This window comes from Acinonyx jubatus, chromosome A3 (assembly GCF_027475565.1).
Source record: "Acinonyx jubatus isolate Ajub_Pintada_27869175 chromosome A3, VMU_Ajub_asm_v1.0, whole genome shotgun sequence".
Classification (NCBI taxonomy): domain Eukaryota; kingdom Metazoa; phylum Chordata; class Mammalia; order Carnivora; family Felidae; genus Acinonyx; species Acinonyx jubatus.
Genome location: NC_069388.1, coordinates 64,776,859 through 64,796,170, shown reverse-complemented (window position 1 = coordinate 64,796,170; position 19,312 = coordinate 64,776,859). Strand labels below are relative to the sequence as shown.

The 19,312-nt window shown below is 48.0% G+C and overlaps 1 pseudogene; it reads right to left on the bottom strand.

Annotated features, from left to right (window-relative positions):
• Positions 1–279: 279 nt before the first annotated feature.
• Positions 280–1,379, bottom strand: LOC128311188 (small ubiquitin-related modifier 2-like; annotated as a pseudogene).
• Between the last annotated feature and the right edge of the window lie 17,933 nt (positions 1,380–19,312).

Sequence of the window (19,312 nt, the reverse complement as noted above, 5' to 3'; positions counted from 1 at the left end):
CCCTGGGTACCTAGAGCAGGGGAAGCGGTCAGCCATCCCCATGCATACAGGGAGGGTGGGCAAAAGGGAAGGACTTTAGGAGCAGAGGGAGCTACAAGTATAAGGCACCAGCCACATACAGCTCTCCCGGTTTGAGGAGCAGAGAGGAGGTCTGTGGGGCTTTACTAAGTGAGTGATGGCAAGAGAGAAGGGTCAGTGTCCCATCATACTGGGTCTCGTGGGTGGCATGTAAGGAATTTGGGCTTATTCTAAGTACAATGGGTAGTCATTCAGGGCTCGCAAGCATGGAAGACACACAACCTCATTTTTTTTTAAACAAGAAGTTTATTTACACCTCAAGACACTTGAAGGAAACTACCCAGGATTTATTTCTTTTAGAATAATTTATCCCTACTTAAAGATGGGTTGCCCCACATGTAATGGCTACGTGCAAAAAAATTATAAAAAATTATAATTTATGAAATTTAGAAAATTACAAAGTTGCCTTGGTTTTACAATGACAAATGAAAAACATTAAAATTCTCCAATCAAAGAATTCTTATGTTGTCAAACAATGAGAACAAAATAACTTCCTAGGATGTAAAGGCAAGAGCTGAATGAGCATGGAAAAGGGGGCTGTTTTCATAGAATCAGTATTTTTCCCCATCTTATCCCCATTTGATGTTAATCACAACATACCACTGGCCATTTAGTTAAAAACATAATATGCTTGAGCCACCTAAGTGGCTCAGTCGGTTAAGCGTCCGACTTTGGCTCAGGTCATGATTTTGTGGTTCGTGAGTTCAAGTTGCTTCGAATTCTGTGTCTCCCTCTCTCTCTGCCCCTCCCCTGCTTGCACTCTGTCCCTCTCTCAAAAATAAATGAACATTGAAAAAATAAATAAGTAAACGTTAAAAAATTTTTAAACACGCAATATGCTCTTGTACATGCACACTTTATGTACAATAGAGGAATGGAGAGGGGAAAATGGAAGAATAGAGAAAACTATACTGTAGGAGTCAGGATGTGGTGGATCCAAATTGCAGTTTTTAATTGAGAATGTCTTCTTGGTCTGGAGGGACAGAGTTCTGGAGTAAAGTGGCAGTTTCCCTTTTTAGTAGACCCCTCCTGTCTGCTGCTGGGACACATCAGTTGTATTTCCATCCCCCATTTCCAAGTGCGAAGGTCTGTCCGTTTCACTGATTGGTTGCCTGTCAAATTGTAATCTGAGCTGCCTCATTGACAAACCTTGTGTGTCATTGATGAAAGCTTTCATTGGTGTACTAAGTGCTGTATGCCTCTTAATCCTATAGAGCACCACAGTACCATCCTGCCCGCTGCCTTCAAATGTGATGGTTGCTCTCAGTTGTGACGCCTTCCTTGGGCTTTTCCTCAGCCATGGGGAGGCTGGCGCGTCCTCTGCTGCTGTTTCACAGAACAGGTACCAGGTTTGCAGCAAAGGAGCACACAAACAGCACCAGAAGCAGCAGAAGCAGGACATGAGCTCATTTTACCGTGTAAGATGCACCAGCTTCTCTGTTAGATCCCCGGAACGGCACTTGCCTCTCCTTCTTTGCTCAAAAGAAACTGCATGGACCCCGTAGAAATAGGAAAGCAAATATCCAGTCATCAGCCAGCTCAGACAGATGGACAGGTCTCTTTCTGGGCAACACTTCCCTGGGTGCCCTATGGCATTCGGGGTCAATGACTTACACAAAGTACCTTTAACGTCACCTTTGTGTTGAGCAGTTGGAACTTACATGCACTGTTTGTACAAATCATCTATCCAATCTCCCATCTCCTTTTTTCCTTATTAAGGACACTTCCCTGCCATCGGAACTGATCAACCTGGGCTTAGCTCCACTTCTTAGCACTTTGCGCCCTTAGTATACCTATGGAATCATACAGTTTTCTCTTGGCTCTTTACGGCATGTCTTTCTGGACCACTCAAACCCTGCCTCTTCCTGACTCCTCCTGCCTTCTAGAAACTTTCCTCACTGGGCTCTGGAATTCTTGGACTTGGACACACCCGTGGACTCTCAGTCCATTGGTTTGTTTCATGTATTTTGGAGGTTGGGTTTGTTTTCCTGGAGAGGGAGCCGCCCCCACCCCTGTGACTTCCCAGATTTTTCTCACCTTGAGCCATGAGGGTTACTGACCCCCAGTGGGATGGAATTGGGGATAGGGTACTGGCTCTGGCCCCATAAGAAAAGAAAGATCTGGTAAGCAAGTATGACACTGGGCATATCTTAAATGAATGAAGCCTGGCTCTGCAGAATCATAGACTGGTCTTCCACTGATTCCCTTGGGCTTTGGATTGGACTCACCCCTACTCTCCCTGACAATTGTGTAATCCTGGCAGGTCACATCTCCATCTGTTAAGTGAAGAATGACGGCCTGATGACCAAGTTCCCTGGGACCCCTGAAACTCCCAGCTTCCCACTGCTGGCCTCACCCACTATTGCTGACTCTTGACGTCCTTTGATCTCTCTTTCCAGGCTTCCTTCTCGTGCCTACCTGGTTCAACACATGCTAGCCTCTGGGGTCCTTGCCCCTCTTATGGGGGCCATGAGCAGGGCTATACCCTACAGGGGATGGGGGAGGTTAAACTACAAATCTGCTGGCCTCTTTCCAGCCAAGGGCAAGGCATGTTTCCAAGGAGTCTGCATATGGGGCCAAGGCTGGCTGGGTGTGGGTGGAGGTGTGGGTGCAGGGGTTTGGAGAGTGGTGGGAGAAAGCCTTAGGCCCTAGGCAGCCCCACTCTGGATGCACAGAACATCAACAGGGCATGTTTCCTGCCTCCAGGCTCTCACCCATTGGAGAGAATCCAGATTTGGATCTCAGTTTGGGGTCTTAATAATAGTGGTTTCTATTCTCTAGGCAACACTATGCAGTCCTTACACAAAAGAATCCGTGTTGTTTATAGGCCAGCGCCCTCGGGAGGGAGATTACAGGTCTGGGTTCTAGTTCCATTCATTTGCTAGTTTAGCAAAGTAACTCACCTTCTCTATGCCCTAATTTTCCTAACAGTAGAAAGGGGGGAAATGCCTATTCTCATTGGGGTGTTTTGGCAATGAAATGCAATAAAACAGAAAGGCAAAAGAGATGCCCATGTGATCCATGCTAATTTTGATAAATGAGCCTTAACCCAATGAAAATGTGTTTAATTTACTTTTGTTTTTAATGTTTATTTCATTTTGACAGAGAGAGAGAGAGAGAGAGAGCAGGGGAGGGGCAGAGAGAGAGGGAGACAGAATCCTAAGCAGGCTCCAGGCTCTGAGCTGTCAGCACAGAGCCCGACGTGGGGCTCAAACTCACAAACGTGAGATCATGACCTGAGCCGAAGTCAGACACTCAACCGACTGAGCCACCCAGGTGCCCCTGAAAATTTTATTATACAAGAAATAGAAAAACATTATGGAAGTCAAAAACGTTCTATAAATCATATATAATTTTACCATCCTGATAGTGATTTTTTTTATTTTCAGATTTCATAATGATATTTCAAATAATCATGCATGATATGCCTACCATTTTGCACCTCCCATGTGGAATCATTTGGTCTGTGTAAACTTCACCTTCAATGCCTGCAAATTATTGCACCTAGTATGTTTTATAATTGATTGTATCTATTCAAACAGTAATTGACATTTGAGTTACCTTGAGTTTTCATTATAATAAATGATGCTGCAATTAGCACACGGCTTTTTAGTAGAATCAATCTGTATGTAACATTTTGTCTACTTGTCAAATTAATATACACATTGTAGAAAAATTTAAAGATCCAGAGTAGTATAAAGAAATTTAAATCGCAGGTAATTGTACCACCGAGAGATAGCATTGTGAAACTGTGGAGTCTGTCCTTCCATTATTTTTCTATGCATAGCTTGTGGGGGTGGGGGGGGCACATGTGTGTACATGTGTGATCTATTGGTGCATGTGCAGTGTTTCATCCTGATTTCTTACTACTGTGGAAGGTAGTTAAGAGCATGGGAGTTAAGAGGCTGGACCCTGGGTTCAGATTCCCTGAGTTCAAATCCTGTTTCTGCCACTTAGCCCTTTGGATAAACTCTAAGCCTCAAGTCTCACCCTTTATTTGCTAGTCAACCTTACATAAGTTCCTCCTGGAGGACAGTTTTTAGAAGAAAGATAATAATAGAATCTGTCTCCTATGGTTGTAAGAATCTATCTATACACATCATTTGGCAGGAACATCTGGCACGTGTAAGTGCAACAAATATTCCTTATGGTCATTTTTTTCGTGCATTTTCCATGTCATGAAAAATTCTTGAAAATCACCATTTTAAACACCTGCCTGATTATTATTCTTTTATACTCTAATCTATTCAAGTTCATCATACACATTTTTTAGTTTCTATAACAAGTCAGCGATTTTTGTGTACCTAAACCTTTGCCCAGTTTAGATTATTTCCTTAGACAAGCATCCTAGAACTGGAATTAATGGGTTAAGAGTACGATGATTTTTAAACATCTCTTTACTACCTATGTCAAATTGCTTTGGCATAAAAGATTTTAAAGAACAGAGCTTAAGCCTGGTTTTCAAACTGCAGCAGCAAGAAGTGCAGTCTTGGATTCTTTTTTCCTACTCCCCTCCTTTATTTCTTCCCCAGTCCTTAAATCCTAGCATTTGAAGCCATACCATTCAGGATCCTAGACTTTTGACACGGTCCCTTGGTGTGAAAGGGGCCAGCGCTAGCGAGAGGGAGGAGGGAGAGATAACCCTTTTGAAAGTCACACGCCCCGGCGGTCCTTGTAAGTGTACCAAAGAGATAGAAACGGCGGCGGTCACGTGACCTGAGCATGACCTCATAGCTCCCCGCGCCCACCGGTGGCGGGAAGGGGACGGCGTTGTCATCACCCCTACTTGGCGGGTTACCTAAACGAGCCCTGGAGGATTTGGGAACCCTCCTTGGTTCCCTGGGCGCGAAGAAGAGGCACGCTAGGAAGCCCTTCTGTAATCGTTGGTCAGTGACAAGCTGTCACCCCACGATTAGCTGAAAGCAACTGGATGCCCAGTTCTGGGTGCAGGCAAGTCTCGGTGGCAGGGGAGGTACACATTTCATCTCGCTTAGTTCTTATTATCCCCATGTTACCGGAGACCCAGATGAGAAAACTCACGGCGGCGCTGGGAGTGAGGACGAGCCCAGAGTCACGGAGACCTGGAGCAAGCAGCGGGTGGCACGCGCGCGCCCGGGGTGCCCAGCCAGCGTGGGCGTGGGTTCCGGGGGGCAGCTCTGGGGGTTCCGAGCTCCTGGAGGAAAGGAGCGGTGGAGGCAGCGGGGGCAAACCAGGAGAGAGCTCTCACCGACCTGACAGGACATCTGTAGTGGAGAGACTGAGATTTTAGAGGAACGCTTAAAAAACAAAACAAAACAAAAAAGACAGGAGGGAAGTATTGATTGGATGAAGGGAGATGTCCTTGGTCCATTTCCCACTAACGGAGCGCCAGGGAGAGAGCCCCCCAGCTTTGAGGGTGCCCTCAAGTCCCCCAGGATTTAGGAGCATATTCAAACTTGTTGGTTTTCATTCATTCTAGGCACCCATTCTTTGCCAGCAAGAGCCACGCTTGGGGGCGCGTGGGGGCTCTAAAGGTTTTTCTGGCAGACTCCTAAAAGGATTGTGAAAATCTAGGTACCACCCCTTGCACATTTGTGGGAGCAAACATTCAATTTTTTTTTCCATGGTATAGTTACATAAGGTGTGCTCTCCGGTGTGTGCACTAAAAAATAAAACTATCTTAGAACTCTGAAAAATATCTCCAAATGAAATACTATAGTGATTGACTATCCACCACCATCCTTTTAAAAGAATTTGTGAAGTTCTTAACAGTAGGGAAAATGTCACCTTTCTTTTTTTCTTTGAGTTTATATTTTCATTCTACTTCCCCTCCAGAATTTTATCCTCCTATATTTTTATGATTGAGTGACTTTTATGTATCACCTTATCATACTTCTCTCCTAAAACTATGTATATAAAATGAATTAGTTTTTTAAATTTCCTGTGACCATAGATTCTAAATATTAGAGAATATTCTATCTGGGTTTGTACCATGACAACCAGTGAACAATTAATCAAAACAAATGCTATTAGGAATTTTAATAGATTCTAAGGAAGCATAAAAAAAGCTTAATTGGAAATACATTTCTTAAAGAGATGAAGCTTTCTTTCCTGCCCCAATTAGTTCCTATATCCATGGATGAATATTACTCATTGCTAGATGAAGTCAGGGTTCAGCAGTAATTCTATTTGTGTGTGTGTGTGTGTGTGTGTGTGTGTGTGTGTGTGTTTTAATAGATGCAAGTGCTGACCTCAGAAACCTTTTCACAGAAGTACAAAGGAATATAAGGAGTTTTGTTACAGCAATGTCAATCAATTTTATAAATTCCTTTTGAGTTATATGTCAAAGATCATGTGGGTGGGTCATTGAAAATCTATCAGCTGACAATGAGAAGAGATTCTCCTTCACTTTGAATGAAAGCAGAGAATTGGAAGCTCTTTGTTGATTTACCTAGTCACTAGTCATTCCTTTCCTCAACACGGATACCAGGATTCAGATTGAAGCTTCCTTGCACCGTCCATTTTTTCCCCAAGTCAGTGCACTATGGTAACATTTGGGATGGGTGAGAAGAATGCCTTTCTTCTGAGAAGTGGCAGAAGGGTGATTATGAAATGGGAAGTGGGAGGGGAACCAGCAGCATCCCTGGACCGTGACCTCAGTGACCTCCATGCGCCCAGGCAGCACACCCGAGGGGGAGGAGTGTGTGGAAGCTGAAGGCTCACCCTGTGAGGCTCTTACAATGACCCACGCCAAAATATGTGCCCTGTGACCATCTTCGTGTACCTCCAAGAGCACTGTACCCTGGTTTCTCCTGGCCCACTGCTGGCTGGATGGGCAGAGAAAGGGAAGTGATGGGGCAAGGGGTTTCTGGAGGTTCTGAATGTCTCTTTGTAGGAGGGGAGGTACTTGTGGGCAGAGGTTCCTCCCTGAGGAGTGGTTGCCTAACTGCAGGGCCTTTCCACGGAGGGGTGGCAGCGGCAGTGATCCCAACCCACACACTGGCCGCGGTCTGACTCCAGGTCCAGGCTCTTCTCTCAGAGCTTTCCTTCTCCTTTGGCTTCAGCCCACTTTGAGCTCTTGAAAGAACGTCTGCTCATTCTTCCATGCAGGGCCCCTGCAGGGCAGGGCGGGGTCCCCACAGACCAGAGTGGAGAAGTGCAGTGGCCAACCAGGGCCAGAGAAAACTAGAGCCCCTGATGGAGTGGGGGCTACTTCACTGGCTTGCCTCTCCTCTCCGTCCCAAGGCATGCTCGTTTGCAGGGCCTTGGCTGGCCTCTGTGGCGCTTGTGTGTCATTAGAAAAAGGGCCCCCTCTGGACAGATCCAGCATCATGAGCCTATGAGGTGGGGAACACAAGATACCTTTGTACTAGGAAAAAGGCTCCCTTTCCTCTGGGCTGACACAGCCCGGTGCCCAGGGGCCTGGCTTGGCTGGGGGAGGGTGGGCTGCATTTCACCTCCCACTTGTCCCCTCAGCTGGGCACTTTGGGCATTGCACACACACCTGCATGGCCATGTGGGGTACGCTCTTGCCTCTGAGCACACTGTTTCCCCTACCTGGAATCCTCCCCATTCCTTCATGGCCCAGTTCAGATGCCACTTCCTCCTCCTAGAGCCACGCTCCTCTGGCCCACTCTCATCTCCCCCTCCTCTGGCTTCCTGTGATGTCTTCAGTCTATAGACTGAAGTTGATCCTACGGGGGGGAGACGGGGGAGACGGAGACGATGGGCCGGGATTTACATTAGAGCAGCAGTTCTCAACTGGGGACAATTTTGACCCTCCCCCCTCCCCCAGGGGATGTTTGGTGAGGTCTGAAGACATTTATTGCTGTCACAACTAAAATGGGGAGCCTGTTACTGGCATCTAGTGGGTAGAGGCCAGTGATGCTCTTAAATAACCTACAATGGGCTGGACAGCTCCCTACCTCTGACCCCCCCCCCCAGCAAGCGAAGAATTATCTGGCTCAAAATGTCAACAGCGGCCAGGAGAAACTCTGGACAAGATGATCTCTAGTCTTGAGAACACTTCGTGTCACACCCTAAATTATATTGTTGGCATTTTGATATTGTTTTAGTGATTTTAGTGTCAGTGTTATTTCCTCAACCAGGTGGCTTCTTCTTGGAGGACAGAACCATATATCTTTGCAGGTCCAACCTCAAGGGCATTCACATAGGATCCCCCAGGGTTTTCAGCCATCAGAAAGATATAGAAAAAAGACGAATGAATACTCTCTGGCCTGCCCCAGCCCTGCCCTCTGATGTTTCTCGTGAGCTTCTGCTATTATTCCTTGCTGGAACCCTATTACATCATATCTTAAAAATCAAGAACAAAAACAAAAAAAGAAAGAGAGCCAGACGGACACGGGAGTCCTCAGTATGGCTCACGGAGCCTCCCCAGCTTCCGACCGCACCTTACTAAGGGCCTGAGCCGTAAGCTCAGGTGAAAGACGTTGAGAGGCGACTTTAAATTTCCAGGTGGTAGGCAGCCACACGTCAGCTTTCTCTTCAGCCTGGAGCAAGGGATCTATCAACTGTGTCTCCCAAATTGATAAATGCAGTCTGGGAATACCCCACACCAGGATTCATGAGAAAGAAAAGCTCTAAAAGATTTTTTTCCCCTTAAACGTAGCATCTCCCAGCAGGCCAGATCTTTCTATTTGTGGGGTCCAGTGCCAGAGGACAAATGCAGGTACACAAACTATATATTTAAATATCTTACAACAGTAAAGCAAGCCAACAATTGTTAAATGTTCAAAACTCTTATCTTGAAAAATATGTCTTCATACTGAGCTGGAAGATCAAGTTTGAGTTGAGAATTCTCAGACTCCTCAGATCACCATACTGGAACAGGACCCCCAACCCCCTACTCATGGCCCATGGCCTGTGCCACTTCTCTTCTCACTCCTAGCTTGTCTCACCATTTGAGGGGCCTGATATGGGCATTCCAGCCTATGTATCCACATTCTAATCATACCCCTTGTATGCTTACCCCCAATTCAGTCTACCCTGGGAAGATGGACCTGGGGCACAGGACTGCAGGATCTAAAAAAAGGTTTGGGACCTTTGGGGCAAGGAATTTCTGGGTCCTGTATACCCAGGTTATGGTCTAGGTCTAAGGTGTGAGTGTGGTGGATATGTCCACTCGACCCCACAGGCTCCTTACCCCAGGGGGAGGGATGAGCCAGAGTGGAGCCTTCTTAAGGTGCCAGCCCAGAGCACTTTGGGTCTAAGGGAAGAAGTGACTCCCCAGGTAGCAGCAGCTGCAAGATGTGCCCTGGGCCTTCTGGAGGCTGCCCCCCTCCCCACTCTCACCCCCACCATACACTGACTGGATAGGAATTTCAAGACCTTTTTTGGGTAACAGCTTTATCGAGATATAATTCATATACCATACAATTCACCCACTTAAAGTGTAGAATTCAATGGTTTTTTGTATATTCAGAGTTGGGTAACCATCGCCACAATCAATTTTGGAACATTTCATCACCCCAAAAGAGACCCTGCATCTCACCCTAATTCCCTTATTCCCCCAACCCTAAGCTGCTTTCTTCCTATAGATTTGCCTATTCTGGACATTTCATATACAGGGAATCATACAACATGTGGTCCTTGGTGATTGGCTTCTTTCACTTAGCATAGTATTTTCAAGGTTCATTCATGTCATACCATGTGTTAGTGCTTTATTCCTTTTGTCACCAGATAATATTCCATTTTACAGATATCCCATGTTTTAGTTATCCACCCACCAGTTGATGGACATTTGGGTTGCTCCAGACCTTTCACAGTCTTTTCCTGGATCCTCTTGTGAGGGCTCTGTATGTTGGTAGTGCACAGCCTATGCTTGCCCGGTGGGTGGGGGGTGGGTGGAGGGAGCTTCCCCCAGGAGGTCCCCTCACAGTGAGGCTCTGCAGCCATTTCCCCTGGCCCTGTCACCAGTCCCTCAACCCCTCATAGTGCCAGAGCAGGGCTGTCTTCCCTCAAGAAGTGGGGAGATGTCTCCCTTTCCTGCTGAGGTTGCGCACATGAGAATTCCACCTCTCTCCACGTCTCCTAGACTCCCTGGTTTAGGTTCATCTCCACATCTTTCTCCACAGGACAGGCTGGCAAGAGTTGCCGTATTTCCAACTCATACAATCCTCCTTTATTTAGCCAAACGGGAAAGCCTTTACATGACTCAAAACACTTGGCTCCAAGTGACAGACACCCAATTCAAATCAATGTTAAAAGCAACTGAAAAGGTTAGGGATGTTTCTCATTTTTGGAAGATCTAGGGGCTCAAATCATGCCAACAAGGACTCACTTTATTCTCTCTCCTCCTCCTCCTTCCCACCTGTCTCCCTGTCAGTGTCTCCTTATCTCTTCTTGGCTCTACTCTTCTCTTTGTAGTCTTTATTCTCAGGCAGGCTTTCCCCTAATGGAACAAGATGGCCACCAGCTGCTCTGGACATACGGTCTACTCGCTCAGAGCTTATCTTCCCAGGACCTCTAGCAAAAGTCCCAGGTTTGAGACTCCTTGGTCAGGCTTGGGTCATGTGTCCACACATGAACTAATCATTTGGAGCAGGAGGTGGAAAGCTCTGATTGGCTGGTCTGGGTCTTAGGCCCACCCTTGATTGGAAATCAGTTCACCTGTACCTCATGGACTAAGCTTAGGGAATAGGGAGCGCTCCAAAAGAAAATCAAGGGGAAATAAATGCTGGATATGCACAGCAGATATCACTGGAAACCATCCTATGAACTGGCCTATCTGGGGTCGGCCACATGAGTTTATCATACATGTTCAAATATGTCTGAACCTACTGGTAGACATGCCTAGGCTGAAGTGGAAACCCCTGCTCCATGTGATAGACTAATTCCTTATGAGATTCTAGAAATTGATATCCAGGATGTTAGCCTTCCTAATGAGGGTTTGTAATTGAACATGAACAAATCCTTATCCAAGAAATTTTGCCCTGTTGGTGGAATTATAGGCTTTATGGCAGGACAATGGAGAACCTATTGTTAATTCAAGAGGCCTTTTGGAGACCCAGGGGCACAGTAAGTAGATACTGGTCCATCCTCCCCATGTTTCGAATCTAAATGTCCTGGATGTAATTTCATAGCAATTTATCTGTGCCAGTGATGAGCAGAATCAGGTGGGGGAGGGACCAGAGGAGAGTCACAGACAAGGAGCCTGGGTGGAGAGGAGAGAGCTGGTTGTAGGCAGCAGCACAACATAGCTCTTCTCTCAGATCCCCCTCACTCTTTCTCCCCCTTTCCTTTTTCCTCTGTCACCATGACAACTAATGATGCTCCCTCATCCTCGTCCCCTCTCTGGCTGGCTCTGGTCCCCAGGCCCCACCACTCTGTCTGACCAACCTCACAGAGCCTTTGCCAGCCTCCTTCCACATCACTCAGCCTGGTACCCAGCCTAGCCCTCCACCCCCAATACACTCTCCTGTCTCATTTACCTGCTTCCAGGCCCCTGCCCTGCCCCTGCTTTAATCCTGATACACGCTTGAGCCAAATTCCCATCTTCCTTCAAGAAGTTGTATGGAAATTAGATTTTTGCCACTCTAACTGGATTTGAAATGCATTAAGAGATCTGTCTCTTGAAACACCTCAAGGTGAGGCAGTTGTGGAGAAGGATCCCTTACTGCTGCTTCCGTGCTTCAACACTGCTGGAGTGAATCACATTCTATTTTTGTACTAGGAAAGCTTTCTGTTTCAAGAAATCCCCCAGCAGGTCTCTGAGTGAAACAGAGACTGTATCATAAGGGAAATCACATCTCAAGTTCAGAGATTGTGAGCCAGTGGGCCTGGCCCACAGACTTTTGTTAGGTCCATAGTATGACAAGCAAAACAAAACAAAACAAAAAAACACAAACCAACAGTTCAAAATCAGCAGGTATTACATTAAAAAAAAAAAAAAAAAAGACTGGATTCCTGGCTGTTCTTGACCTGGACAGGGACCCAGCATCTTTACATGGTGAAAATGGGGGTGGGGGGAGGGGAGTAGGGGCTGCCTCAGTTGCACTGGCTCATCATTTCCTGTTAGCCACACATCTGACCAATTTCCCTGTTTTGCCTGCTCCACCTGGGCCCTCTGGGCACCCCAGCTTTTGATTCCTGCCCTAGCTGATTTGTTTTGAGAATCAGGATTGTTCTGCACTGTGTGGTTTGCTTAGGGCAGTTATCTGGAGTTCCTCTGAAGGTAGCCTGATATCAGCTTTCTACACTTTGCTGTGTTTCCAGGGTCTTCCAGTCAAAGCTCATCATTTTCTAGGAACCCACTCAGGCAAGTTCTGATGTGGGCTGGGTGGGAGAGTTGTGGTAGGTGCTTTGTGTTTGTGAGGATATAGAAATCACCCAGAAGTGAAAGTCAGTGAGAGTAAACCCTAAGATTCCTCTCTGGGTCTGACCACCTCCCTCTTCTTTTATACACCTGTCATGGTACCCTGTTCTTAACAGAGCCAGGCATGGCTGATTCAAGAGGGAAGACTCCCAGGCCAGCTACAGACTCTCACGTGATTTGAGGGATCCAGTAGAGGATGTTGGGTGGGGTCCAGAGGCGGCTCTCCAGGGCTTTGAGTGCGGATCTCCCACTCCCCTCCCAAGAAAATGGTGGGTATGTGTGGAACAGGTGGGCCAGTGAGTGAGGACTTACATCCTCGTCCCCTCTCAAAGAAAGACAGTTCCCTCCACAGCCTTTGGTGGGAGGAAAGGAGACACTGGGTAGAACAGAAAGGTAGCTTTTTAAGCCAATAGCTTTGAAGCTGCTACCCCTAGATATACATATTTGGAGGGACCTAGTGGGTCTGCGCAAGATGATTGGAAATACACAGTACTCTTCATATATGTTATCAAAGAAGCTCTGAATCTTCATCCACAAACCCAAATGGACAAGACATAGATTTACTCTTTTTAACTCAATTTTTAGCTCCTTCTCCTTGCCACACTTGGTCTCTGCCACCTTCTAGCTGAGTAAGCTCAGGCAAATCCTGAACCTCCCTGAGTGGGTTTTCCCATATGCAGAGTGGGGATGGGAATAGTGCTCCCTGGGGAGTGGCCTCGGATGAAATAGACACAGAGCACACTGGACAGGGCAGAATGCACAGTGGGTATTGAGTAAGTGTGTGCCCCCCTCTCCAGATGCCTTCACACAATGCTTTAGCTCTCCCAGCTTGTCTCAGGTTGCCTATTGCAGCCTTTTGTTCAGTGGATTGTTCATTTTTTCGGTAAGCACTGTTAAGTCCCCAGGTATTAGGTATTAGCCGCTCTGGCAACTTGGCCAGGGTTATTGGAGAAGAGCTGCTCCGTGTTTGAGAGCCCCCTCCCCCCCCCCCCCCCCTGCATGCACGGGCCCTTCCTGGCGTGGAGAGTAGCTCCCTGAAACACCCTGCCCGCCCCCCCCCCCCCCTTCTCATCCAGGGTCGCCTTGCTCAGCACTTTCTCCAGGGCTTCCTGGTGGCTGGCTTCCAATGCCTGCTCTCTGTACCAGGACCCTACAATGGCTCCTTTGATGAAAAGTTTGAGGGAAAAGGACTGTGTCATTTGATACAGTGAGGCTCATAGGGGTAAAAAATGGAGCTTTTTTTTCTCCTGTTTTGGGATTTTTGAGTCCAGAGAAAAATGATTAGTTGAGTGGGGCTGGGGGCAGAGGCCAAGAGGGGGAAATGCCCTGGAGGAAGACTTGGAGAGCCTGAGGTTTCTTGAGTCCTGTGATTAGCAGCTGCTAGCCTGGAGCTTCCTCCTGCCCAGACTTTGCTTCTAGAGCCAGTGGGTGGACAAGGGGTCCACGTGGCCCGGGAGAAGTCCTGTCCTCCCCACAGATCACCAGACTCAGCCTCCCAAGTCTGCTCCCAGGGTCCCCGCACCTTTTCAAAAGGCACAGAGCCCACTCCCCTCCCTCTGGCTGATGGGGTGGCCTGGGACATAGCCTCTATACCCTGAGAGTCTCCTCACCTACCTCCAGGTCTGGCCTCATGGGCTTACCGTCAGGGCTGTGATCCCTGCTGTGCTTGGGAACCGCTGCCATTGTGGGGGTGGAGGGTACACTTGGTTTCCAGGCTCTTTTGAACAAGGAACCTGGCATTGTCCTTTCACGCTGGGCCCCACAAATCGGGAGCCTGTCCCCCCCACTTCCCCTAGCTCTCCCAGTCAGGTGGCAGTCAGGACACATTCCCTGCTCCTCTCTCACTAGCACCTCCCATTTGTGTAGCTCTGCATTATCCATTCCCCCTCCTCTCCCCATCATCCGTACCTGTCACTACAGCTTGTGACAGCTAAGACCACCAACTCACTGCTGAGGAAAAGGCCTTATGGGAGTATTTGTCCCTTCACCATAGGCTCCTTGATGCCACCCCTTTGTTCTCCTTGAGAAACAAAAGTGCTACCTGCTGGCGCTATCTGTGACCCCCTCCTGCTTAAGGGTGGGTAATTTGCAAGTCCAAAGCTGATCCTGCTCTTTGCTCTAAAGAGCTACCAAACCCTTTGAGGGCGCTTAATAAATACCGACTAGTGAGCCTCAGCTGCTGCTCCTTTGGCTAATTAAATCTAAATAAGTCACAGACTTTAAATTATGCAACAAGGCTTGGCCAAAACAGCTGAAAAAATGCGGGAGCCCTAGCTTTGCTGCTGTGCCCTGTGGAAAAATCCCATCTTTTAATCATGCTTAACCTTCCTGAAGGAACAGTGGCAACCTTTAAATAATGAATGAATGCATATTAGCAAGATTTTCCCAAGCTACACGTGTAGAAGCTAGATCAAAAAAGGGACAGAGGCAGAGACAGGCCTGGGGGGATTCCGGAAGTTTTTGATAAATCCCTGAGTGCTGGGATAAATCATTTGGTTCCTCAGAAGCCCAGAGCCAGGGCTCGTGAAAAGGCACAGAGGGAGGAGGGGCGGACACAAGGCCACCCTGGGCTGTGCCAGATGTTGGTGGCCTGCCCCCCTCCCCCTCAGCACTTCTAGGGGCTACAGGCTCAGTCGTCCTCTTTCTCCTTCCCATCTTGCCTCCACATCCCCTTCTGGAAGATCCTCCAGGCCAAGAGCAGTATCTTCATAACAGAGGACAGGTTGAATTGAATTGAATTGCATCACCTACAGTAATACTTCCCCTGAGAGTCCCTGGGGATATTGTCAAATGGAGCAGTTAACAGTGGGGTCTGGGCAGCTGGGGCTGGGATGCTGCATTTCTACGATGCCCCAGGCAATGCGGAAGCTGCCGGTCTTCAGATCACAGGTAGAGCAGCCAGGAGTTGGCTTTTACAATACGGCTGCACATTGCAATCAACTGGAGCACTCTTGAAGCGACTGAACCCAGATCGTTTCAGTTAAATCAGAATTCTGAAGTCAGACCCTAGGATTTGGTCCTTTCTCTCCCTCACTAAGAGTTTCAGTAATTTACAGGTCATCCAAATGAAGCCTAGAAACCTTAACCAGCTTGCTTGCAGTCACCTGCTCAAGTGAGATTAGAAAAAGAGAGGCCAGGAAGTGGCCTTTGGAACCAAGCCTGTTCCCTCTTCCCTCCTGCAGATTCCAGCTGTCTTCAGGATTCTGCTTTTGTCCTTGGGCTTGGGGTAGCGACTTGTGTGATTCCATCCGGGGAACAGGAAAGATTCTTCTATCTTTCCCTCCGGAAGCCTGCCTGAAAGTTAACTATTAGTGTTTGTCTGTTTGGACTAAAGCTGAGTGGCCCTTTATAAGGCGTAGGATCTGTCATACCTTCAGTCTTTGGCAGCTTGGGGTGAGGGGACTGACTGGAGAGACGAGACGGGGAATGGGGGCACTGGGCTCAGTTCTGTGGAATCTGGGACTTGCGGGGGGTGGGTGGGGGACTCTAGGAGCAAACTTGCATCTTGCAGCTGTGCTGAGGGCACTCAGCACAGAGGGGTGTACCGTCTAGTGCCCCGGCCCCAGCCAGGGCTGCTGTCCTGGATGTGTAGGGCCTTGGGGCCTCAGGCAGAGGTCAGGAAGATGAAGGCAGAGCTGCTCCAGCCACCCGTCCAGAGGAGAGGTCTGTGACCTTCCTGCTGTGGTATGTGAATGCCGCCTTAGGGCAGTAGTGCTGCAGTGCTCCAGGCCCGGACTGGCCACAACTGTGGCCCCAACCCATGTCTCAACCCCACTAAGACCGGCGCAGGGCTGGGAGTGGAAGCTGGGTCTAAGAAAGCAGGCTATGCTAGACACAGTTATTTGATTCTTCGATATCCATCTCTCCCGCCCCCACACTAATTCTCCCTCCCCAGAATCCTAATTTTGTTCAAGGCTGCAACGGTGCGCAGGTAAGAAACTTCCCATCTCAGAAAACATGCAGCTAAGAGCAGCCACATGACCCAGTCTGACCAATGAGATGTAAACAGAAGTCTCTGGGTGAGTCTTTCTAGAAAGCTTTTAAAAGCTGCCCCTTTTCTTTCCTCTCTTTTCTGAACTGGAGTTGTGGATGTGGTACTTGGGGCGGCCGCAACCATTTTATAATCATGGGGCTGAAGGCCATAGGGTGAGGAGGATAAAAGCTGAGTGCTAAGGAGCAAAAAGTGGTGGAGCAAAAAGCAGCCTGGGTCCCCTCTGATTTCCTAGAGCAATTTCACCAGTCGCAGACTGTCTTACCTGGGACTTCTGAGTATGTGAGAAACATAAGTCACTATATGGTTAAGCCACTTTGGTTGAGTTTCTTTTACAGTTGAATGCAGTCCTCCACGTGGTCAAGGCAAGAACATGGTCCCCAGGAGAGAGGGGGAAAGGAAGTCTTTTTTTTTTTTTTGAGGGAGGTTTCTAGCTCACACTACACTCTTCAGGGATTCTCTGTTTCCCAAGGGATTAAGTTCATATTCCTCAGACCAACATTCAAGACCATAACATTTGGCCTCCTATCAGTTTTCTAGGCCTCTTACCCTTCACACCATTTATTGGAGCACAATGAGCCTTCTCTTTCTTCTGTACACTGTGTATACACTCCCGTCCTGACCTTAGTTTGTGTGAATTCCCTCTTCCTTTCTGCCTATCCTGGGCTTACCTGCTCTTGTGGGCTGCTCTTTTGAGAGGTCTTCCTATCACCCTGGGTTCCAGGAAACTCTCCTTTGATTTCCTTCATCACTAAGGTCTGTGCGCGACATTTTCATGTATGTTAACCTCATCCTGCCAGCAAGGCTGTGAAATCCTCCAAGGCAGGATCATGGGAGCATAGTCATGTAGGAAGATCACGTGTTTAGGAGTCAGACTTGAGATCTAAGACGATTTTGGGTAAGTTATTTAACCTCTCTGAGCCTCAGTATCCTTATCTGTGAAATGGAGATAGTAAACCCTTCCAGGGTTTGAAGAGCGTCTCCATAAAGCATTTAGCAAAGTGCCTGGCACGTTGGAGGTGTTCGAGATATTCTTGGATGTTGTCTGTTTCCAACCCCTTGACTGTGCCTTCTTCCTATGTTGTACAGCTCTCTCCACGTTCATCTCTCTCCCTTCTGATTTTCTGCTCTGAATTTGGACCAGGAGAACTTTACCACGTTTGGGGAGTGATCATGAGCTGTTCTCATTTTCCCAGAGGGCAGATCTGACACTACCAGCTTCAGTCTTCAGTCACAGGACGAGGAATAGAAGGCAGATTTCATGCCCCTTCTAAGGATGGGATGCTAACTTAACTGTTCGAGGGAGTTAATTAAGTCTTTCTCTGAAGATTTGCAAGGAAAATGGATGTATTTAAGTCCAATTTACCTGGCAACAGGGCAGAGAACTAAATGGCCTTTTAGCACTTGGTATTTTTCTTTTTTTTTTTTCAAATGTTTATTTTTGAGAGAGAGAGAGAGACAGACCATGAGCAGGGGAGGGGCAGAGAGAGAGGAAGACACAGAATCCGAAGCAGGCTCCAGGCTCCGAGCTGTCAGCACGGAGCCCGACGCGGGGCTCGAACTCACAAACTGTGAGATCATGACCTGAGCCGAAGTCAAACACTCAACCGACTGAGCCACCCAGGCACCCCAGCACTTGGTATTTTTCACAAACTCCCAGTTCCGTCTGCTATAACAAATACCTGGACCTTAAATCTTTTTGATACCCTGATTTCCTTCTCCTCTTACCTCAATTCCACCCCAGATCAAATAAGATGAGTGTGAGAGAGGACCCATAGCAAAAACACCTATCATTCGAAGTTTAACGAGAAAGGAGAGTTTTCCTACTTTCAGGTAAATACGCGGCGCATGCAATTATGAATGGGAGTGGTGCCCCGAGCTGGGCGGGAAATGATGAGTCACTGCAGACTCACGTGGCTCGATAATGTGTTCGGACATCGAGTCCCAGGGCAGTGCTCTTTTTTTCATGTGTCTTCACTGAGTATCTCTCACAGAACCCGAGGAGACAGAACTGTATTCTTTCGTCCGTCTCAGGGCTGAGATCTATTCCCCAGAAAAAGAGGGGTTATGACAGACTTGACTGATTACAGAACTGTGTCCACCCTCGTTCAGTTTGCTGCATTTTCCTGAGGGCCTCCTGTGCCTTAGCCAGGTGCCAGTCCTCTCCGGGCAGGGCTGGTGGGGCCGGAGCAGCTGATGGCCTGCTAGCAGTGTGGTGTGTGTGTGTGTGTGTGTGTGTGTGTGTGTGAGGCGGGGGGGGGGGGGGGTAGGGTGTTGGCGATGGGGGAGTTGAACTCTTTGTTACATACATACCGGGAACCCCATTTTGTTCCTACTCTGGACCCTCTAATGTTCAAAGTCAGCTCCTTTTCATTGCTGCTGCCTGTTTATTTGGGGGTGGGGGGACTGTGTGTGTCACTGTTATGGACAACTGCTTATTTGCTATGCATCTGCGTGTGTGTATATGTGTGCGTGTGTGTGTTTGGGATTTGAGGGTTGAGCTGTGTGGCCTGTTTTTTTTTTTTTCTCCTCCTACTTTTCACTAATGAGCACTGCGGACTTGCTCTGGGCCCTGTCAGGCATTAGAGCCTCCCTTCCCTAGTCCCCTGGGAGCAGGCAGGGACTATGCTCTCGAAGTCTCACCCAGGCAAGCACTGCTCAGAGGTAGGGATAGCCTTTGCCTATCAGATTCTGACAGGCCTGTCCTGGGCTCCCTGGGGCTTCAGAGGCTTTCTCTGAACTGCCTGTTGCCTGAGGGTAGGGTCTTCGCCTACGTGACTGACTGTACAGTCCTGCTCATGCCCAGTGTTAAACCAACTCTTGCCCATGGCCTGGCGCTGCTCTCCTGACATGTGTGCGGAGCTGGAAAGAGCTCGGGGAGTCTTGGCTCCTGTATTAGTTCCGTGTTGCTGCTGTAACACTGTACTACC